A 24,600-nucleotide genomic window follows, 5' to 3' on the forward strand; every position below is an offset into this window, starting at 1 on the left:
AGCACTTTTAGTACGACTAGAATTTAACGTCACATAGTATTTTACTTGGTTTCTGTACATCTGTCTTTAAAATATTTTTGAATATATGGTTAGTTTCTGAATGCACAGAAACTAGCACCCTATCTTCTCTTGTCATTTTGTGTTAAGGCATGTTTTATCTTAAACATGCACCCTATCTTCTCTTGTCGTTTTGTGTTAAGGCATGTTTTATCTTAAACATGCACCCTATCTTCTCTTGTCATTTTGTGTTAAGGCATGTTTTATCTTAACAACTATTACCATCATCATCATTATCATCATCATCATCATCATTATTCTAAAACAAAAAACCAGGACTCTTCTTTTTAGATGTGCACAATTTTCAAGGCCTTAAATGGATGGTGGATACTGAATGTTTCCCTGTAGAGAGAACATAACTTATTAACACCAAGCATCTCATGAAAAAGTCAACTCTTGGTTTTACCCAGCACGTTGTTCCTACTTTCCTTTATGAAAAGATGGGTAATGGTACTTTCAAGTTTGTCAAAACAAACATAAATGCTTTTCTCATTACTTCTTTTGTTTATTTCATTGGTTTTCTGCTTATCTTTGCTAAACAAAATCCAGAGAGGCCCTTTGAGACCCACTTAACCATTGCCCCTAACGTTAACGAAAGAACCCCAAAAGAGTTAACTGCTTAAAATCCACATGAGAGACAAGCTGTCGACTGGCATCATTGATAGGTTTTAGGAATTAATTGAGCAGAAGTTCAGAATGAGGAAGTAGTATTCTGGCTCTGACTTTATGAGGTCTTCTCAGTGTGGCTTCATTATCCCAAAATGAAAGTAGAAAATCTGTTCCTACTAAAAATAAATGGAGTAGATCATTTGAGTGTTTTATATAAAGAGAAAGACATGATGAAGGGTGACAAAGGAGTTGTGTTGAGAGTTCAGGCCAACTGTGTTACTTGGCTGTAGAGTCTACAACAGTAGGCATGGCCACGGAGGACACATCAAATAGGGAAATAAGAGGAGACCTAGAAGGGAGAGTAAAGCACATCAGGTGAGTTATAAATTGTCTAGGAGCAATCCCACAATGCTGCTACCATCCATTCCCCTGCCATCACCAAGACATGTAATCCCCATAATCATAACATGCGCTTTCCAGATTTATTTAACCAAGAATACTGAAATCTGTTGCATGCGCAATAAACACACCTCAATGCTGTTTACCCTCTTCAATTGCAACTGCTATCAAAATTTGGAAAATAGACACCATTTGGCTATGTTACTTGGTTTTCTACTTGTTTCCAGGAAGAAACTATTCTTATTTTTGTACTTCTGTTTAAAGAACTATTTTCCACACCAGGCACACTTGGATCTTGAACCAAAATCAGCATCAGGAAGGCTAGATCATCATGGGGTGGAGAAAGTACAGTCAGTGCTCAGGGGTGCCGGATCATGATTTCTGCCTCTAACTCTCCAGGAATCCAGATAATGACTTTTCTTCAACAAATAGTAGCCTGTCAGCCAAGGGAAGGGAGTTTCAAAAGGGGCATAAGAACAAGCAGTGGCAAATGCATCCAAGAGGATGAGTGCTGAAAATAAAGCACTGAGTTTGCAGCTAAGTAAATATAGGTGTCTACCGGTGTAATTTAATGATTTAGGGTGAGCATAGAGTACATAGGCGATGCAGCAATAGAGACCTCAACTGTAACAAACTTACTGCTTCCAGTCTTGCCTAACTCCAATCCATTATCCAACCACTTCCAGAATATTATATCTGACCACTTTATTCTCCAACTAAAAGTCTTTCAGTGGTTTCCTATTTATTACACAGCATAGTATATATCTGTCATTAGTGTACCTCTTTATCCTTCACTCCAACTGACCCTTCAAGCACCAATTCTTACATAAAACTTTTCCTGAATCAGCAGGTAGATTGAAAACCCTCTTATTTGTGCTTCACTATAACCTAAGCCACAATTTTCTCATATTACTGACAACATTCAATCGTATTTATATGTTTCCATGTTTACCTATCTTCATATACTGACCTCCTTAGGTCAAAGACAGTGTCTAGTACATCGTAGAAACCCAATATTTAATTGTGGAATGAATGAGAGGGAATGAGAGAGAGGAATAAAGAATAAAGATGGACAAGTTAAACCTGGAAAAAAGAATATTTGCCTCCAAACAAGAGTGAAGGAGAGGAGGATAGGTAACAGGAAACAAACTAAGGTAATAATATAATAGGAAGCCAAGCAATAAAAAAGGAATCAAATATCAACTCCATGGAAAACTAAAATTCATATAGTAAAGAAACATTGTGTACAGATAAGATGAACTTGAAGCTGGTCTAAGCAATTGTAACTCTGTGTTTATCTCCAAATTTGCCTGGAACCATGCTATCAACCCTTGGCCAGTAATGGGATAAAATGTACTACCTACAGAATTATAATGTGCAGTTTGCATTCTGAAACTTCTCTAGTAGCACCCACTAACAAGTTATCTACATTGTTCCTTGAGAATGTAGGTTGATGGTCTGTACCTGCTTAAACTAGTTATACAGCCCGATTCAAGCTATTGACCAGTCAAGTAGGAAGATTCCTCAGGAAACTTGTGCTTGGCTGCCCTAAGACCACCATATCTCATACATGTCCTGGTGAATCATGATCTAATGACAAAGCACATCCTGTAAAATTGAGAAAGATCATGGGAGCTATGTCTGGGAATCTCAAACCTCTCTAATGTTTGTCTGTGTTTTCTTTCTCCTGCTGTATCATACCCTTTACCTTTATCAAAACCTAATTTAAGCATACTTTGTGGAGTCCTTTTAAAATAGTTCTCTGACCCTGTGTAATTGATGCAGTTGGCACAGTGAGTTGAGTATTGAAATGACCTTTGTCTCTAATTGTAAATGTTGGCTAAGATTTTGTTTAAGGAAAAGAAAGATGAGGAGTGGGAGATGATGAACTTTTGATGATAGTCTGTCTCCTGGGTCACTTCTGGCTTGAGTCAGGCAAATGCTGCAACCACTGACAAAAAAAGAAGCATATCAATGGAACATGGAGGTGGTATATTCTGAACCAAGGGAAATAGCTACATGGGTTGAGAAAGAAATCCAGACAGAGGGGAAGTCAGCCAAGAATTTTGTAACGTCGCTAGTTTGAAAAAATGAAAGTAACAGAAAGAACAGAGGCTGCCAAGTATACCAAATAATGGCTGGTGATACTAAAGGGAAGAGAAAGTGTCCAAAAGGGAATTGGGCAGGTATTTCTTTTGCTCAGAATGTGACAGTCTGAATGAGGATCACTAAAAAGAGTATACAGGCTGCAGGGTGAGGAAACCAAAGACAAATGAAATGGGTAGTCAGTCAAAGACCTAAGTCATTTGTGGAATGTTATAAACAGCATCCTGGGAAGCCTCTGCTAAAATTATGTTTATGCATTCAGATCTAAGGAGGTACTTCCCTTGCATTATGTACTGATCAATGGAAGAGAATGTTGGTCTTATTCAGAGTTCTCAATTAGTTGCAATTTTTACAGAGATGTGTTAGAGTCAAACTCGCAATCTGTAGAGGTGGATAAAGGCAAAGTACATAAAACGTGTATAAATGAAAAATTAGATACTAAATAAAATAATCCTTCTAAAGCCCCTGAAATGTTTAAAATACCAGCGACTGTGGATTGGTTACATGATGATACTGAATTACCCCATAATTTAATGCCTTTGACTCAAGTGATGACTGATGTTGTAATTAAAGAGTTTCCAGATGCTTGGGCTTCTTATGTTACTCTACAAACAGATGAGCAGGATACTGTAAGGAAAGCTTTCATTGACCTCCTGATTCAGATTCCATAAGTAGGGCTAAATGATAGGGAAAAAATCAGGATTATTCAGAAGAAAGGGGAAAAAGGATAAAATGGGTTTTAAAAAAGAAGCTAGAGATATTTAAACTGGGTAGAATATAGTCACATGATTAATTTAAAAAGATACAGAAAAGGAGGGGATAGATGGAGTAGCTACTAAAATTTTAATGGATCACTATAAGAGATTATATGATCAGGCTGCTTTACCAACTCCTCCATTTATCCTTGCCTTGATGAATTTTAAAAACCTAATGATGACATAAAAACAGAATCTGTAGTCTCTTTCAAGGCAATGTTGTTTAAAACAGCAAGTGTCTAAAAAGAGGTTTATTCTGAATGACAAAATAGCCAGGGACTGTTGGTGCAATTTCAGAGCAGGCAATCTGTCAGTTCAGGCAACCATAACAAAATACCACCGACTAGGGGCTCAAACAACAGACATTTATTTCTCACAATTCTGGAGACTGGAAGGTTAAGATCAAGGTGCTGGCCAGTGTGCTTCTCTGGGTGAGAGCTCTCTTCTGGCTTGCAGATGGCTGCCTTTTTGCTATATCCTCAAATGGTGGCTTGAGAGAGACAGAGAGAGAAATAAATAAAGAGAGTAAAAGGTCTGGTCCATCTTCCTCTTCCTATAAGGACATGAATCCCATCATGGGAGCCCCACCCTCATGTCCTCATATAAACCTAATTATCTTCCAAAGGTCCCACCTCCAAATACCGTTGCACTGTGGGTTAGGGCTTCGACATATAAATTTGAAGGGGAAAATATTTTTTTCCATAATAGTATCTAAGGCCATTTGCACTGGTATGCAAGGAAATCATCCAGGGTAGTAAAATAACATGATTGGAATTCCTAGACACTGATACACAAAATCAGAATATACCTAAATCTGCTAATTAAAAGGTAAAAGGCAATGCAATTAATTTAGCAGGACATGGTAAAATATTCTAAAGTAAAAATGTGGTTCAAAGTAGGAATTAATGAATGAAAGTTATGTAAGTTTGTTGCATAACTCCTACCAGAACATATTACTGAAATGAATATGATATATGAATATGGGACTCTTGTCTTATCCAAACCAGTGGAAACAGAGATGACATATAAATCTGCTATTCATTCTCTTTTAATTTGGCACATTAGATGGTAACCTTTAGAACTACCTAAATCTAGTCAATTCATTAATATAAAGTAACATACTAGGTTGATGCAAAAGTTACTGTGGTTTTTGCTGTTAACAGTAATGGCAGCTGGGCGCAGTGGCTCACACCTGTAAGCACTTTGGGAGGCTGAGGCAGGCAGATCATCTAAGGTCAGGAGTTCAAGACCAGCCTGGACAACATGGTGAAACCCTGTCTCTATTATAAAAACAAAAAATTAGCCAGATATGGTGGCACACGCCTGCAATCCCAGCTAATCAGCACAAGAATCCCTTGAACCCGGGAGGTGGAGGTTGCAGTGAGCCTAGATGAGGCCACCGCACTCCATTCTGGGGACCAGATTAAGATTCTGTCCCAAAAAAAAAAAATCAGTAATGGCAAAAACCGCAGTAACTTTTGTACCAGCCTAATAGGATACTGGGAAAGGAAGTAGGGGAAAAAATGAACATCAAGAAATTTTAGTTTTGATTAAAGATATGTTAGATAGCCGAGCGCGGTGGCTCACGCTTGTAATCCCAGCACTTTGGGAGGCCGAGGCGGGCGGATCACGAGGTCAGGAGATCGAGACCACGGTGAAACCCCGTCTCTACTAAAAAATACAAAAAAAAATTAACCGGGCGCGGTGGCGGGCGCCTGTAGTCCCAGCTACTCGGAGGCTGAGGCAGGAGAATGGCGTGAACCCGGGAGGCGGAGCTTGCAGTGAGCCGAGATTGCGCCACTGCACTCCAGCCCGGGTGACAGAGCGAGACTCTGTCTCAAAAAAAAAACAAAAAAAAAAAGATATGTTAGATAAAGATAAATTAGTATCCTCAAATTATTTGCTTAATAGTACAGTATAACATGTAAAGAAAGATGATGGAGCCTGGAAGAGGACTAAAGACTCTAGAGAACTGAGTAAGGAGTCATTTAATACCATCATTCATGCTCTATGTGGTGTTAAAAATTCAAGTTGTGCAACAAGCTGAGGGAGATTGATATTCTATGATCAATTTGACCAGCACTTCCTTTTAGATTTCTATTTTGAAAGAAAGTAAAAATCAAATGTGCATTCATGTGAAATAGTCTCCAATACCTTTTTGTGCTCAATATGGGAGTATTTAAAGTATCTTCTTTATAGCTACAACCTGGTGGTAAGAAACATTGATTTGACTCCATCTATAAACTACTGATATTCATTGCATCAATAATATAATGTTGATATCTAAATCTAGAAATCAAGCTAAGCATGACTTCCAAATGTTAATGGTATGACCACCTGGGAATAGTCAACTAATCCTACTGAAATATAGGGTCCAGCATAACTGTTAAAATTTCTAGTAATTACATGGGGTAGAAATACTAGCATTCTTAGGCTGGGCACAGTGGCTCACGCCTGTAATCCCAGCACTTTGGGAGGCTGAGGTGGGTGGATCACCTGAGGTTGGGAGTTCGAGACTAGCCTGACCAACATGGAGAAACTCCAACTCTACTAAAAATACAAAATTAGCCGGGCATGGTGGCACATGCCTGTAATCCCAGCTACTCAGGAGGCTGAGGCAGCAGAATTGCTTGAACCCAGGAGGTGGAGGTTGCGATGAGCAGAGATTGCGCCATTGCACTCCAGCCTGGGCAACAAGAGTGAAACAAAAAAGAAAGAGAGAAAGAGAGAAAGGAAGGAAGGAAGGGAAGGAAGGAAGGAAGGAAGGAAGGAAGGAAGGAAGGAAGGAAGGAAGGAAGGAAGGAATGGTGGGATAGCATTCTTCAACCAAGTATAATGAATTTTTGTCTGTCTAGCTCCAAAATTAAAACGAGTCACAAAGACTGGTTTCTGAAGAAATCACGTACCAAATCTGTACATTTTATTAGCCCTTATTCTCATAGTAACAAGGGAAAAAACTGAATTTAAATAATCCTTTGAACAACATTAAGCAGTCATGGAATCTGAACTAGAATATTACCTGAGGCTGCCTCAAAAGTAGCATAGCCCACAGACAGTAGAGTCCAGGGTAGAGTTAACACTTAATCTGGAAGTCAACTACATTGCACTTTGCTGATTGTTGTCTTTTTACTGAAAAAGTAAAAGATAATTTCACTTAATAGACAGAATTAAGAGTTGTAGTTCTCATGGAACTAGATAATAAAAATAACATAGTATGGATTTATACCAATTCTTAGGCATTGGCCAATGGAGTAGCTATATGGTCCAGAAAGTGGGCCTTAGATGACCAGAAGATAAAAGAAACCCGGGTGTTGTGAACTGCTATGAAAAACTTTATGGACGTGTAAAGGAAACAAGGTAGGGTAGGCTGCTGCCCATTAAAAAATGAAACAAGAATTTTGAATTCAGGATGGTACAGAAAGCAACAAGTAGTTACCATGTGGGCTCTTGAGTATGCAAAATGAGTACTCACAGAGGTAATCGATGAATTAACAACAACAAAAAGGTGCATCCCACTCTATGCTCAGATGCTCAAAAACTGACTAATAATTGTTCTGTTTTTAACATTACTTCAGAGGCTAAAAGCAAGTATGGGTTGTCTATTGGCAAAATCCAGGCAAGCTCATAGCTGGAAAATGGATTACATTGATTTATTGCTTATGATTTTAGGTATATACTTACGAGTCTTGACCAAAGGGATACTCATTCAAGATTTGAATATGCGTACCAGGTAACTGAATCAATGTCTCTAACACTACTAGAGGCCTTGGAAAAAAATATGTGATTTCAGTTTGTGCCCCCGACTTATACATCACTAATCAAGGAACCCATTTTACTGCAAGTACAACAGCAGACTAAGACATAACATGTACAATAAAATTATCGTAATTTTCCATCTACAAATTAATAAATATAGTGATAATTGGAATGTGAAAATAAAATATATGCTTATTAAAGGAGTCAGGTCAGAAACATGGCAGAACAGGAAGCTCTGGACCTTCCTTTTTCCAGTGAACATACTGATTGAATAACAATTTCCTGTATGAGCTATCCAAAGATCAGTTGAGAGGCTCCTGTGTCCTGGGCAAGCACAAAACCAGCTGCATTAAAGATGGTTTAAATTGACTATTTATCACATCCTCTCACTATAATTCTTTCCCCTGGCACATGATTGGAAATAAATTGCCAGTTCCTAGCTTCTCCCTGGGGAAGAAAGGAGAGGCCTGGACTGTATATTCAATGTTCTGACTTTTCAAAGGTCTGCAGAAGAGACTTGTTCTGTGTTGCCCAAATATGAAAGCTGATAAAAAAGGACCTATTCTCCAAGATATGTTACATGTTAGATCACAAAACAAGTCTTAACAACTTTAAGAAGACTGAAGTTATATTAAATATCTTTTCCAACCATAATGGCATAAAGCTAGAAATTAACAGAAAAAACCCTGGGAATTTACAATGTAAAAATTAAACAGCATCCTCTTGACAACCAATGAGACAAAAAAGAAATCAAAAGGATAACTAGAAAATATCTTAAGACAAATGAAAATGGAAAGACACCATACCATTGTGTTTCAGCCAAAGCAATATTAAGAGGGAAGTTTATAGTGATAAACACTGACATTGAAAAATAAGAAAGATCTTCATCTCAATAGACATAGAAAAAGTATTTGACAAAATTCAGCATCCTTCATGATTAAAACCCTTAGCAAAATCGGCATAGAAGGGACATACCTTAACTCTATAAAAGTCATCTATGACAAACCCATAGCCAACATAATACTGAATGGGAAAGGTTGAAAGCATTCCCTCTGAGAACTGCAACAAGACAAGGATGCCCACTCTCACCATTTCTATTCAACATAGTACTGGAAGTCCCAGCCAGAGCAATCAGACAAGAGAAAGAAATAAAGGGCATCCAAATCAGTAAAGAGGAAATCAAACTGTTGCTGTTTGCTAATAATATGATTATATACCTAGAAAACCCTAATGACTCCTCCTCCAAAAACCTCCTAGAACTAATAAATGAATTCAGCAAAGTTTCAGGATACAAAATTAATGTACACAAACCAGTACCTCTGCTATACACCAACAGTGATCAAGCTGAGAATCAAATCAAGAACTCAACCCCTTTTACAATAGCTGCAAAAAACTTAAAATACTTAGGAATATATCTAACAAAGAAAGTGAAAGACCTCTACAAGGAAAACTACAAAACACTGCTGAAATAAATCATAGACAATGCAAACAAATGGAAACACATCCCATGCTCATGGAAGGGTAGAATCAATATTGTGAAAATGAACATACTGCAAAAAGCAATCTACAAATTCAATGCAGTTCCTATCAAAATACCACCATTATTCTTCAAAGAGAAAAAAATATCCTAAAATTCATATGGAACCAAAAAAGAGCCCACATAGCCAAAGCAAGACTAAGCAAAAAGAACAAATCTGGAGACATCACATTACCTGACTTCAAACTATACTATAAGGCATAGTCATCAAAACAGCATGGCACTGGTATAAAAAATAGCCACATAGACCAATGGAACAGAATAGAGAACCCAGAAATAAAGCCAAATGCTTACAGCCAACTGATCTTTGACAAAGCAAACAAAAACATAAAGAGACCCAATTCAACAAATGGTGCTGGGATAATTGCCAAAGCACACGTAGAGAAATAAAACTATATCCTCATCTCTGACCTTATACAGAAATCTACTCAAGATGGATCAAGTACTTACATCTAAGACCTGAAACCATAAAAATTCTAGAAGATTGCATTGGAAAAAAACCCTTCTAGACATTGGCTTAGGCAAGGATTTTATGACCAAGAACCCAAAAGCAAATGCAACAAAAACAAAGATAAACAAATGGGACTTAATAATCTAAAAAGCTTCTGCACAGCAAAAGAAACAAGGAGTAGAGTAAACAGACAACCCACACAGTGGGAAAAAATCTTCACAATCTATACATCTGAAAAAGAACTAACAATCTATATATCTGACAAAGATATCCAGAATCTACAAGAAACTCAAAAAATTAGCAAGAAAAAAACAAACGATTCCATCAAAAAGTGGGCTAAGGACATGAAAAGACAATTCTTAAAAGAAGATACACAAATGGCCAACAAACATATGAAAAAATACTCAACATCACTATCAGGGAAATGCAAATGCAAATCAAAACTACAATGTAATACCACCTTACTCCTGCAAGAATGGCCACAATCCAAAAAATCAAAAAATAATAGATGCTGGTATGTATGTGGTGAAAAGGAACACTTTTATACTGCTGGGGGGAAGGTAAACTAGTACAACCACTGTGGAAAATTGTGGAGATTCCTTAAATAACTAAAAGTAGTGGTCTATTTCCAGGCAACCAGTGACCAGAGCTGAGAACTTGCCCCAGACCATGAGCCTCCCTCCTGAGAAAGGAAGCCAGCTCACATGAGCCAACCACTATCTGCTCCCTAAAAACCTATTGAAATAAAAAATATTTTTTTAAAAAGAAAAGATCTAAAAGTAGAACTATCCTTTGATCCATCAATCTGACTACTGGATATCTACCCAGATGAAAAGAAGTCATTATACAAAAAAAGATATTTGCACACACATTGCACACAATGTTTACAGCAGCACAATTCACAATTGAAAAAATATAGAACCAACCCAAAAGCCCATCAGTCAAAGAGTGGATAAAGAAATTGTGGTATCTGTATACCATGGAATACTACTCAGACATAAAAACGAACAAAATAATGGCATTTACAGCAACCTGAATGGAATTGGAGACCATTACTCTAAATGAAGTAACTCAGGAATGGAAAACCAAACACCATATGTTCTCACTTACAAGTGGGAGTTAAGCTATGAGAATGCAAAGGCATAAGAATAATGCAATAGACTTTGGAGACTCAGATGAAAGCATGGAAGGGGGGTGAAGGATAAAAGACTACAAATTGGGTACCCTGTATACTACTAGGGAGCTAGGTCCACCAAAATATCAGAAATCACCACTAAAGAACATATTCACGTAACCAAACACCACTTGTTCCCCCAAAACCTATGGAAATAAAAAATAAAAGTAAGAAAGATCTTGGCTGGATACAGTGGCTCACACCTGTAATCTCAACACTTTGGGAGGCTGAGGCAAGCAGACATCTTGAACCCAAGGAGTTCGAGACCAGCATAGGCAACATAGAAAGACCTCATCTCTACAAGAAATACAAAAATTAGCCGGGTGTGGTAGCATGCACCTGTAGCCCCAGCTACTCAGGAGACTGAGGTGAGAAGATCATTGAGCCCAGTAGGTCAAGGCTGTAGTGAGCAATGATCAGCAATGATCACGCCACTGCACTCTAGCCTCAGAGAAAGAGTGAGACCCTCTCTCAAAAATAAAAATAAAATAAGAATGATCTCAAAAAACCAACTTAACATTACACCTCAGAAAGAACAAAGTCCAGAGTAAGCATAAGAAAGGAAATAATATAGTTTAGAGCAAAAATAATTAACGAATCAATGCCTGTAACATTATTAGAGGCCTTCAAAATATATATATAATTCAATTTGATTAGTTACAAAAGAAATAGAGAGAATGGAAAACAATAGAAAAAAATCAATGAAATGAGGAGTTGATTTTTAAAAGATCAACAACATTGACAAACCTTTAGCTAGACTAAAAAAAATAGAGAAGACTCAAACAAATAAAATCAGAAATGAAAGAGGAGATGTTACAGCTTATGCCACAGAAATATAAAATTAGTCATAGGAGACTACTATGCACAATTAGATGCCAAAGAATTAGATAACCTAGAAGAAATGGAAAAATTCCTTTTCCATTTACATATACATCCTACTAAGACTGTAGCATGAAAAAAGAGAAAATGTGAACAGACTTCTAGCTAGTAAGAATATTGAATCAGTAATCAAAAACCTCCCAACAAAGAAAAGCCCAGGTCCAAAATGTCTTAGTGGTGAATTCTACCCAATATTTAAGGAACTAACATTATTGTCCTCAAACTATTCCGAAAAAGTTGAAGAGGAGGGAAAGTTTTCTAACTCATTTTATGAGGTAGAGATTACTCTGAGACCAAAGCCAGACGAAAATATTAGAAGAAAATAAAAAGTATAAACCAATATCCCTGATGAATATAGATGCAAAAATCTTCAACAAAATGCTATCAAATTGAATTCAATTGCACATTTAAAAAATCATAAATTAAGACAAAAAATTTATCCCTGGCATGCAAAGATGGTTGAATATATGCAAATTGATGAATGTGATACACCACATTAACAGAACAAAGGACAAAAAATCACATGATCATCTCAATACATGCAGAACAAACAATTAACAAAAGTCAATACCTTTTACAACAAAGGTAACTCAACAAATTAGGAATAGAAGGATACCAACTCAACATAATAAAAATCATATATGAAAGTCCATAGCTAACATCATAATCAATAGTGAGAAACTGAAAGTTTTTTTGTAAGGTCAGAAACAAGGCAAAAATACCCACTCTCACCACTTCTATTCAACATAGTGCTGGTAGTCCTAGCCAGAGCAATTAGGCAAGAAAAGGAAATAAAAGGCATCCACATAAGAAAGAAAGAAAATTACCTCTGTTTACAGATAATATGATCTTACATGTAGAAAACCCTAAAGATTCCACACACAAAAGAAGATTGTTAGAACTAATAAATGAATTTAGAAAATTGACAGGATACAAAAATCAGTTGTATTTCTATAAACCAACAAAAAAAATCCAAAAAGGAAATTGAGAAAAAAAACACAATTTACAATATCACCAAAAAGAATAAAATACTCGGGAGTAAACAACAAAGTAAGTAAAATACTTCTACACTGGAAACTACAAGGACAATTATTTAATGTGATAGATATTGCAATTACACTGATTTGATTTTAACAAATTATATGAATGTATAAAATTATCACATGTATCCCCAAAATATGTACAGCCATTGTGTGTCAATTAAAAAATAAAATAACTATAAAATATTGATAAAAGTAGACACGAATGAAAAGACATCCATGTTCAATGATCAGAAGACTGAATACTGTTACAGTGTCTGTACTAACCAAAGAAATACACAGGTTCAATGCAATCCTTACCAAAATCCCAATGGCATTTTTAGAAAAACAGAAGAAAGAATTCTAAATTCCATGTGGAACCAGAAAGAACCCTGAATTGCCAAAATAATTGTAGGAAAGAAGAGCAAACCTTGAGGCATCACGGTTTCTGACTTCAAAACCTATTACAAAACACAGTTACTAAACAGGGTGTTCCTGGCATAAAAGGGTCATCTAGAACAATAGAACAGAATAGAGAGCCCAGAAATGAACCCACACTAATGCAGTCAACCGATCTTCCACAAAAATGCCACAAATACACACAAGGAAAGGATAACTCAAGGATACTGGTGTTGGGGGAACTGGATGTATGCATGCAAAAGAATGAAACTGGACCCTTATCTTGCACTATAGAGAAAAATCAAATCAAAATGAAAGACTTAAACATAAGACTTGAAACTGCGACACTCCTGAAAGAAAATATAGAATACAAGCTTTATGACACTGGTCTTGGCAATAATTTCCTGGCTATGACACCAAAAGCATAGGCGTTTGTAGTGTAGTCCCAAACTTGAGACCACCTCAAACTGAAGAGCTTCTGCACAGCAAAGGAAACAAGAAACAAAGTGAAAAAGCAACCTATGGGATAGGAAAAAATAGTTGTAAACCCCTTATCTGATAAGAGAATAAAAACCAATATATATATCAGAAAATACTTGTTAGCCCTTCCTTCCTTCCTTCCTTCCTCCTTTCTTTCTTTCTTTCTTTCTTTCTTTCTTTCTTTCTTTCTTTCTTTCTTTCTTTCCTTCTTTCTTTCTTTCTTTCTTTTTCTTTCCTTTCTTTCCTTTCTTTCCTTTCTTCTTTCTTTCCTTCCCTCTGTGGCCCCGGCTCCAATCTACTCGGCTCTCTGCTGCCCGCGCCGCGGACTACCTGGGACTGCCGGCGCATCCCACCGCTGCCTGCTTTTTCTCCTTTAGCTGCAGGCACGCGTTCGCCATCTTGGCCACGCTGGTCGCCAGCTCCTGACGCCAACTGCTCTGCCCGCCTCAGCCTCCCGAGGTACTGGGACTGCAGACGGAGTCTCGCTCACCCGGTGCTCGGTGTTACCCGGGCTGGAGTGCGGTGGCGTGGTCTGGCCTCGCGGCAGCCTCCGCCTCCCAGCCGCCTGCCTTGGCCTACCAGGGTGCTGGGATTGCAGCCCCTGCCCGGCCGCTGCCCCGTCTGGGAGGTGGGGAGCGTCTCTGCCCGGCCACCCTGTCTGGGAAGTGAGGAACGCCTCTGCCCGGCCGCCCCGTCTGGGAAGTGAGGAGCGCCTCTGCCCGGCCACCCATCGTCTGGGAAGTGAGGAGCGCCTCTGCCCGGCCGCCCCGTCCGGGAGGAAGTGAGGAGCGCCTCTGCCCGGCCGCCCCGTCCGGGAGGAAGTGAGAAGCGCCTCTGCCCGGCCGCCCCGTCCGGGAGGAAGTGAGGAGCGCCTCTGCCCGGCCGCCCACCGTCTGGGAAGTGAGGAGCGCCTCTGCCCGACCACCCATCGTCTGGGAAGTGAGGAGCGCCTCTGCCCGGCCGCCCCGTCTGGGAAGTGAGGAGCCCCTCTGCCCGGCCACCCACCGTCTGGGAAGTGAGGAGCGCCTCTGCCCGACCACCCATCGTCTGGGAAGTGAGGAGCGCCTCTGCCCGGCCGCCCCGTCTGGGAAGTGAGGAGCGCCTCTGCCCGGCCGCCCCATCCGGGAAGAAGTGAGGAGCGCCTCTGCCCGGCCACCCATCGTCTGGGAGGTGAGGAGCGCCTCTGCCCGGCCACCCATCGTCTGGGAAGTGAGGAGCGCCTCTGCCCGGCCGCCCCGTCTGGGAAGTGAGGAGCGCCTCTGCCCGGCCGCCCCATCCGGGAAGAAGTGAGGAGCGCCTCTGCCCGGCCACCCACCGTCTGGGAGGTGAGGAGTGCCTCTGCCCGGCCACCCATCGTCTGGGAAGTGAGGAGCGCCTCTGCCCGGCCGCCCCATCCGGGAAGAAGTGAGGAGCGCCTCTGCCCGGCCACCCACCATCTGGGAGGTGAGGAGCGCCTCTGCCCGGCCACCCATCGTCTGGGAGGTGAGGAGCGCCTCTGCCCGGCCACCCATCGTCTGGGAGGTGAGGAGCGCCTCTGCCCGGCCGCCCCGTCTGGGAAGTGAGGAGCGCCTCTGCCCGGCCGCCCCGTCCGGGAAGAAGTGAGTAGCGCCTCTGCCCGGCCGCCCCGTCCGGGAAGAAGTGAGGAGCGCCTCTGCCCGGCCGCCCCGTCTGGGAAGTGAGGAGCGCCTCTGCCCGGCCACCCATCGTCTGGGAGGTGAGGAGCGCCTCTGCCCGGCCACCCATCGTCTGGGAGGTGAGGAGCGCCTCGGCCCGGCCACCCATCGTCTGGGAGGTGAGGAGCGCCTCTGCCCGGCCACCCCGTCCGGGAGGAAGTGAGCGCCTCTGCCCGGCCGCTCCGTCCGGGAGGAAGTGAGGAGCGCCTCTGCCCGGCCGCCCCGTCCGGGAGGAAGTGAGGAGCGCCTCTGCCCGACCGCCCCGTCCGGGAAGAAGTGAGGAGCGCCTCTGCCCGGCCGCCCCATCTGGGAAGTGAGGAGCGCCTCTGCCCGGCCGCCCCGTCTGGGAAGTGAGGAGCGCCTCTGCCCGGCCACCCATCGTCTGGGAGGTGAGGAGCACCTCTGCCCAGCCACCCATCCTCTGGGAGGTGAGGAGCGCCTCTGCCCGGCCACCCATCGTCTGGGAAGTGAGGAGCGCCTCGGCCCGGCCGCCCCGTCTGGGAAGTGAGGAGCGCCTCTGCCCGGCCACCCACCGTCTGGGAAGTGAGGAGCGCCTCTGCCCGGCCGCCCCGTCCAGGAAGAAGTGAGGAGCGCCTCTGCCCGGCCGCCCCGTCGGGGAAGAAGTGAGGAGCGCCTCTGCCCGGCCTCCCCGTCCGGGAAGAAGTGAGGAGCCCCTCTGCCTGGCTGCCCCATACGGGAAGAAGTGAGGAGCGCCTCTGCCCGGCCGCCCCGTCCGGGAAGAAGTGAGGAGCGCCTCTGCCCGGCCGCCCCATCTGGGAAGTGAGGAGCGCCTCTGCCCGGCCACCCATCGTCTGGGAAGTGAGGAGCGCCTCTGCCCGGCCACCTATCGTCTGGGAAGAAGTGAGGAGCATCTCTGCCTGGCCGCCCCGTCTGGGAGGTCTACCACGGAGACCAGAAGCAATGTGGGGGCTGGTTGTGGTGGCTCACGCCTGTGGTCCCGGCACTCTGGGGGGCGAGGTGGGTTGATCACTTCGGGCTAGGAGTTCGAGACCAGTCTGGCCAACTTGGCGAAACATGAAAAATACAACAGACAAACCAACCAACCAACTCAGTGACAACAAAACAGGTCTACCCTGGAGTCATACTCTAATTTTTTCTATTTTCCTCCCTTTCTGATCCTTTATCCCACTTTCTTTTTCTTCCTCTTCCTTCTCCCTCTTGTCAAATAGGGGATTGAGTTATTATCACTGATCCACATAAAGTCCCTCTCTCATTTATTTTAACTCCCACCCCCCATTTTTATTCCCCGACTTCCCATGTGCAACCTTCCTAATATATTTGATACGCATCAAAAAAAAAAAAAAAAAAAAAAAAAAAAAAAAAAAACCAATATATAAGAAACTCCTAATTTAATAGCAAAAAGCCAAATACCCCAATTAAAAAAATGAGCAAAGGTCTTGAATAGACAGACATTTCTCCAAAGAAGACATACAAATGGACAAGAGGCATATGAAAAGATGCTCAACATCACTAATCATCAAGGAAACGCAAATACAAGCCACAATGAGGTATCATTTCACACATTACAATGGGCATTTTCAATAAAAATAATAATAAGTGTTGGCGTGGAAAGGGAGAAATTGGAATCCTTGTGCACTGTTGGGAATGTGAAATGGCATAACAGCTATGGAAAACAGTATGAAGCTTCCTCAACAATTTATAAATAGAAATACCACATGAACTAGCAATCTCATTTCTGGGTATTTATTCAAAAAGATTGGAATCAGGATCTCAAAGATTTATTTGCACTCTCATGTTCATTGTAGCATTACTCATAATAGCCAAGATGTGGAAGAAATCAGTAAGTATCAATCAACAGATGAATGGATAAATAAAATGTGGTATATACACACAACAAAATTTTATTCAGCTTTAGCAACAAAGAAACTGTTATCACATATGATAGCATAAATGAGCCTTAAGAATATTATGCTAAGTGAAATATTCAGTCACCAAAGGACAAATGACTGTGCGAGTCCTCTTACATGAAGTATCTATAGTGGTCAAACTCACAGAAGCAGAAAGTAGAAGGGTGGTTGCCATGGGCTAGGAGGAGCGAAAAATGAAAAGTTGCTGCTCAGCAGCTACACAGTTTCAATTTTGCAAGATAAAAAACTTTTAGAGATCTACTGTACAACATGGTGCTTGTCATTAATAATACCCTATTGTACACTTAAAATTTTTGAGGGTTTTCTCATGTTTTGTGCTTTTTGTCACAATTTTTTAAATGTGTTTACTAAATTGAGGGATGATAATACACTGAAGGAATGAATTCCAAAATCGAATGTTTGTTATATTTAATATACATGAAAGTGGAATTATTATTGGATAGATAGTTGAAGTAACATTGGAATACAGGGAAAAATATGGGGAAGGCATAGAAATTGATTGAAACTTTTTACCTAAGTGTTTTTCTTTTTCCTTGATTGATTCTGTAGTGCCAGGACCTGAATTATATTTATGAGTTCCAAAGTAAGGATCAATTATTAAGTACTTTCTCTTTCCACGCCTAATCTGGGATTAACAATTACTATCTCTTTCCTACTCAGTGGACAAGATAGTCATTATAAGTTTTTACTTATGCAACACTACTCCATATGACTAGAAATGAACGAAGGGGAAAGTGCTGGTCAGACTCACATTGCTGGCCGGTTATATAGGTCAGTCCTCCTTCTGAATCTGCTAATATTACCTACAGAGGAAAGTCTGGTTGAAAATAAAATAGTAACATGAGGAAATGATTGTTGATGGAACATAAACCTATAAATGGATAATAAAGGAAGGATAAATTTACCTTGGTATCTTATATGTAGGTGAGAATAAAAGAATAATATTATCTTTCTAAAATATTAACAAATTCTCATCAAGTGGAGCTATTTTCTGGCAGAAACCTCCTTCTTTGTTTGACACTGAAGGTCCACGAAGGACGCAAGTGGATTCAAGAAACAAGTAATCTCAAGTTATCTATATGATGCATCTCCATGACGTTATTGACATGTAGACGAACACTTGAAATAATTCTCATGTAGCTTTATCTTCTGGCTCCCATTTTATAGGATATACGTACTAAAGAGAACAGACTACTTTTGAGAGGTAACATACCAGAACATTCGCCCCCGCCCCCCAATATAATCACCACAAATTTTCAAACAAAAGCTTGTAAGATGCATAATTTATTCTGGTGATGGGAGCAATAGAAACCGGATAGTGAAATTGAGTTTTCAGAGACAATACTGATATCTTGAGACATATGTCAGCAATAGTGTCTTCATGAGATCAGTTCAGTGGAATGACAATCGAGCCCTTCTGGAGATTCTGTGAGCTACATAGTCTTCTTTAACAAACTCCCTTTTTGCTTAAATTAGGCAGAGTTGCTTTTATCACTTGAAATTAAAAACCTTGAGTATTACCAAATTATATATTTAAAAGAAGAGGCCTGTTAAGTATAGGCACTAAAATGTGGAATTGGATGCATACAGAAAGTAGGACAGAATTAAATTGGCATCATACCATCCAGGCAAGAATATGGAGAATCTTACTACATGACAATGAAATATTTGATTCAATGATTGCCCATACCTAAAGATACAGAGATAAGGTTCAAGCAATCACAGTGGAGGCTATAAAAGCTGGGACATTGGTAGGAAAAACACAGAACACTAGGCTTCATTTGTTATTTCTTAGAGTTTTCAGTAAAATCAATATGGCACAAGAGACAGTCTGAAGGTCACCACTGTGGAATTAGAGAGAAAGGAAACATAGAAAGAAAATTTCTTTTTTGAAATTGAGATTGGCAGGGCCAGGTAATGGGAACAGAGAATAAAGAAGACACTTAGCAGAAGAAAAAATTCAAAAAACTCTTAGTCTCTACTAGACAGGGAGGCAGTGGGAAGCCAGGATGAAATTCAGAGTGAGGCCTCCCAACCAAGGAAAGTGACTCAGTATTATAGGAAATGACTATTGTAAATGCATCAGTGAAGGCAAGATCTGGGCCATTTACTACTTAACATCCCACGAAGAAAATCCAAAGTAATGATGACAATTCTTCACTCTAAAATACTTCATACTGCTTGACTTGCATAAAAATCAAACTTATTAAGTGGCTAATCTTTGAAGTTGAATCTGAAAGAGATGACACAGCATAGTCATGAGCTCAATCTAAGTAGCCAGACTTGATTTCAAGTCACATATGACAGTCACTTCTCTGCTCTCTCTAAACTTCAGTTTTCTAATATTTACATTAGGGGTTGTCCTTAAAATTTATATGAGAATTAATTAAAATGAGGCAAAAAACCAACAAAGCACATTTCCAGACACATAGCAAGCACTGAAAAACTACTATTATGGGTTCTTATTGCAAAACATTTAGATAGAGCGTGAATCTTAAATTGAGGTTAATAAATACGGTGAAAACTGTCATTTGGAAGTTTTAAAGATATGTTCTTAACTAAAAGATTATATGATTATGGCTCTTTTCCGCTATGGCTAATAACAGAAAGTTCACAGGAACACTCCGATAGTTAATTTAATGTTTAGATCATCATTAAATAAATAACAAAAATATGGACTTCAAATATATGTTGTAATATGGTTTGAATATTTGTCCCCTCCAAATCTCATTTGAAAAATGATCTCCAGCATTGGAGGTGGGGCCTGGTGGGAGGCATTTGGGTCATGGGGGCAGATCCCTCATGAATGGTTTGGTGTCATCTGGTGGTGCTGAGTGAGTTTTCACCCTGTTACATACCATGAGATTGGATTGTTAAAAAGAGCCCCCGGCACCTCCTCCCCTCTCACTTGCTCTCTCTCTTGTCATCTGATCCACTGGCTCCCCTTAGTGTTCTTCCATGAGCCATACACTTTCTGAGGCCTCACGAGAAGCAGATGCTGATGTCATGCTTCTTGTACAGCCTACAAAATTGTAAGCCAAATAAACTTTTCTTTACAAATTACCTAGCCTCAGGGTATTTAGCAATGCAAAATGGACTAACACAAGTAATAACAAAGGTAATCAGGAATTTGTCACATAACAAGAAATATTCAAGGAAAAATATCCTCCTACAGGGGGCAAAATAAAACTGGATTGAGAATCTCCTCTCACAACGTAATGAAGTTCATTGTTCATTTTACAAAGATAAAACAGCAAATATAAGGTATCCGTGGTTAAAAAAAAAAATGGGCAAACTTTATGACACAGACTGAATATACAAGTCTACTCCTAACTCTGTTCCCACCTTACCAACCCTAAATTGGTACTAAGGAAAGAAAATAAATCAAGAAAAGTTTAAGAATCCTCATTAATACAATACCCATACTCCTTTCTTACATTCATTGGAGAAAAATAGATTAAATATCGGTTTTTACTCTGCAGAAAAGCAAAGAAAAGCTATCAAACATTAAAAGTCCTCTCTATCACCACATGTTCTTAGTAGAGCAAGACAAACAGAGATCCTCACTTTGGTATCTCCAGGCAAGGAGAAAAACAGATGGGGAAGAAAAATCACATAAGCACCAATAAATTGTGACTCAGGAGAACTGAAGAGAATACACAAAACAAGCTTGCTGAAGGAACAAGAAGCTAATAGATAAACTGTGTTTCAATGGAACTCTATAAAACAATGAAAAGAAACTTTACCTACATTCACCAATATGAAGGAATCCCATAAACATAATATTGAATTAAAGAAGAAAATTCATTAAGGATACACACAGTTTAATTTGATGTTTTTCAGGAGTGTGGGAATAGTTTATGACATACATACATTAAAATTTTTTATTTTAACACATACAAATGTGCATTTACTTACCTATATGTTAATACAGGGTTATAGATTTTTTTCTGGCATGAGTCTACAGATTAGTTCTTCACTTTTTAAATCATTGATAAAATAATGATGAACAAAAATTTCAAAACAACTATGAAGCAAACTGGGTATATATAGACTATCAGTTAATCTGGTAGGCTGTTTGAGTACAAGTCAGTTAAGTAAATGGCATACAATAAAATTGAAAGTATCTGTTCATAGTAAATGAAGAGGAAAATGACAGAGAGACAAAAAAACTAGAAAAATGATCATCAACTGAGTGACAGAGACAACGATGATTCAATAAAAAATATTTAGCCTTCCTGCAATATTGAACTTAGAGCAGAAAAAGCATTTAAATATATAATTATAAAACTTTTTCCTTAAATAAAGAAAAATGTAAATCTTCCAGTAGAAGCGTATGGCAGTATATGGAAGGAAAAACTAATGTAAAATAATCAGCAGTGATTTTTAAAAGATCTTTTCTGTCATACTGAATTTCTATAACAAGAAATATTTCCTGAGACATTGAAGTAGGAAGAAAATAAAGAGTCACTTAAGAGTAAAATATTAAGCTGGGCTCCGAATACTACAAATAACGTATAAGTCCAAAAAATAATACAACAAAAATGTTCACAAATTTCTGTGGTGATTAAAATATGAGCCAAGAATTTTAGACCCAGCTAAATTGTCCCCCTAGAACATAGACATTCCCAGACATTAAAGAATTCAAGAAAAATAACACTGACTATATATGAATATAAAACTAAAACTAAACAAACGAGAGGATTACATTTCAAAAATATATCAATGGTATAAAATTTGACAAGACAGTAATGCATTCTTAATGTCTTTTATAATCTTTTTTTCTTAACTTAAAAATAGTTCTTTTAGAAACTAATAATCCAGATGATGGAAAACAAGCTCACCTACTCCTTTAGTTTGTATGTTTCTTTTTCTTGTGCTAAATTCAAGTAAAATTAAAATTAACACATTTTATTGTTAAACAGTATTTGGTTAACAATAAAATCTCATTTTTTATAAAACTATTATTTCTATCCAGCATTTTTTGTTATAATGCATGAAAAAAATCTGAAATTATAATTGCTTAATGTGAACTCAATTGTTATTTCTGGATGGAGAAATTTTTTTTTCTGTAAAGTGTGAATTGTTTGCAATGCATTTTAATGCCTTTGTAATGCGTTTTACACAGACAGTAACATATTCTTAAAAAATGAAAGTTGAAACACAGAAAATTGTAGATACAACTTGAAGATAACATTTGCCGAGCCACTTTGACCTTTGCTCTAACAAAATCTTTCATGTTCAGTATTACTTAGCAGATAAAAACTCTATATCTGACTGCACAGCAAACACACCATGAATTTTAAAAATAATAATAAATTAATTTTAAAAGGCAGAATGTCATGTTAGCGGCCAAACCAGTTGAAGAATTTTAGAAAAAAAATTTCCCTCATTAATCCCCTGTCAAGCAAAAGTACTAATTGACTCTAGAAGAAAAGTTGGTGAAGAAAGACAGGAAATGATTTTAAAAGACTCAAGGCTGTGCTCTCTCACAAATTATATAAATGATTATTATTCTGCATGATACAGACTCAATGATTATAATGTGATCTGTTAAGGACACTATTGTATTTCTCTGATGGGTACAGAATTTTCTAGCATACCTAAGGTTATAAGGCTCAGTTGGGGCCTTCTACTTCTAAAGCAATATATAAATGCAATATATGATCTTGTATTTGAATGTTTAAAAAAATAAAATTTGTCCTAAAAAATTAAATGGTCCCTTTCATAAGTAAAAAAATAAAAGAAAACTAGTTTAAGCTAAAAAAAAAACTTCATAATGTACACCTTATCAAAACAAAAGTTAAAGTAGTTTCAAGTTTGAGAAAAAAAAGAACACACTTTTTTTATGGAGGGCAATTATTTCTTCCCATCTCCAAATAAAGATAAGGCTTTCTTTTGAATGATCTGTTTATTTGTGGAGTTGAGTTAAACTTATATTTAAATTGTTTTATTTGTAAATATAATTAAATAATGGTAAATTCTTGAAATGAGTTACCTGGAAAATTGAGTGACCATCAATTAAAAAAATAAAATCTTTCCAAAGAATGACACTGATGTGGATTGGCTCTGTGTCCCCTCCCAAAACTCATCTTGAATTGTAATCCCCATGTGTCAAGGGAGAGATCTGTAATCACCAGGTATTGAGGGAGGGAGGTGATTGGATCATGGGGGTGGTTTCTCCCATGCTGTTCTAATGATAGTGAGTGATTTCTCATGAGATCTGATGGTTTCATAAGGGGCTCTTCTCTCTTAGCTTTCTCTTCCCTCTCAACTGCCACCATGCAAGATGTGCCTGCTTCCCCTTCCACCATGACTGTAAGTTTCCTGAGGCCTCCCAAGCCATGTGGAACTGTGAGTCAATCAAACCTCTTTCCTTCATAAATTACCCAGTCTCAGATGTAGTATCTTTAGAGCAGTGAGAAAATGAACTAACACAGACACTCATCCAGATCTGAGGTCTTTGTGAACCCTTGCAAATCTAGTTAACACTTGACCTCTGCTGTCTTCAGTCTTATTATTCCAAATATGATTTTCCAGTCGCATTTCCAAATCTGTAGTAACACATAGCACTGCTTTTTACAAGACCCACCTAAAGTTATTTCAGTTATTTCAGTGGAAAACAAAGACTTCTAGTAATATGATCTAATAATTATTTCCTTTAGTTTGTAATCCTGTTATTAAAATGAATTATGCAGCAAAATATGCCTCTACCTTCTCTCTTTTCAAATAGGACCATTTCTTCTATTTTCTTTTTTTTTTTCTCAGTCAGTATGGCACATCTTTTTTTTATGGTTACAGGGTTTATTTTAGTCTTTTATTATTATTATTATTATTATTATACTTTACGTTTTAGGATACATGTGCACAACATGCAGGTTTGTTACATATGCATACATGTGCCATGTTGGTGTGCTGCACCCATTAACTCATCATTTAGCATTTCTTCTCTTTTCTGTTTCTATCAGCCTATGAACTTGTTCTTCCTGAAAGGGCCATATAAAATGGAAAGAGTAAATCATTATTGTTCTTCTTGTTTTAAAGTGAGTCAATATTATTCTAATTCAAAGCTACCAGGATGGTATACCAACAAACAGCACCAATGAAATCCACCAGTTAGTATCCGCAAGAAATTATAGTGATTAACCTGAATAAATTGGAATTGCAAATTGCCATATCTAATTATTTCATATTGCTTGTTACATATTTGGATAAAAAAGTTGAAAATGTACTTTGAGTTAGTTATTTTTCATCGAAGAATTAGTTATTTATATTCTTGAATATTTAAATTGTTTCCATTTTACAAGTAAGTATTGTTTTATTAAAATAAATTCCTAAGATTTAAAATGCTTATTATTATATGCACATTTTTGAGACTTATATATAACCAAATATA

The 24,600-nt window shown here is 38.9% G+C and overlaps 1 long non-coding RNA gene across 2 annotated transcripts in view; it reads left to right on the forward strand.

Moving 5' to 3' along the window:
* LOC129488208 (uncharacterized) overlaps window positions 1-24,600 on the forward strand; it is a 51,025-nt gene that overhangs the window by 16,989 nt on the left and 9,436 nt on the right. The window contains exon 3 of one of the 2 annotated variants that reach the window (XR_010122299.1): window positions 23,494-23,558. The exons of the other annotated variant lie outside the window; for it this stretch is intronic. This is a non-coding gene — a long non-coding RNA (uncharacterized lncRNA). The remainder of the gene's footprint in view (window positions 1-23,493; window positions 23,559-24,600) is intronic. 2 annotated transcript variants of the gene reach the window in all.

The sequence above is a fragment of the Symphalangus syndactylus genome, chromosome 8 (genome assembly GCF_028878055.3).
Source record: "Symphalangus syndactylus isolate Jambi chromosome 8, NHGRI_mSymSyn1-v2.1_pri, whole genome shotgun sequence".
Taxonomy (NCBI): Eukaryota; Metazoa; Chordata; class Mammalia; order Primates; family Hylobatidae; genus Symphalangus; species Symphalangus syndactylus.